We start from the raw sequence: 347 nt of genomic DNA, 5'->3' as shown, positions 1-347 counted from the left end.
TCCGAAACGTTTTCTCATGTGCAAGCGGCTTGCCGTTGAGTCGCTGTTCAGGTTCACCTGGGCCCTTGCTAGTTGATATGAAGTGCTTAACGAAGTGCTCGCACCGGTGCCTGTTTCCCGTGCTCTCGAACGAATGCCTTCACAGCCACGGGAACATCCTGCAGCAAAATGTCTGCTGGTTCCCATGAGTCTTCGATAACGTCGAGGCCACGCCAACGTACCTTAATTTCATGGTGTTTCTCTTGTTGATTGTAGCGAGCCTTCAGTAAGCTGTCCACTACATGCCCCTCGCTGTTGTGAGCAGCATGCAGCATAAGATCCTCGGTCACGTCGAGCAAGGAGTCTGC

This window comes from Phytophthora parasitica (assembly GCF_000247585.1).
Source record: "Phytophthora parasitica INRA-310 unplaced genomic scaffold supercont2.12, whole genome shotgun sequence".
Taxonomy (NCBI): Eukaryota; Oomycota; class Peronosporomycetes; order Peronosporales; family Peronosporaceae; genus Phytophthora; species Phytophthora nicotianae.
This window is presented reverse-complemented; position numbering follows the sequence as displayed.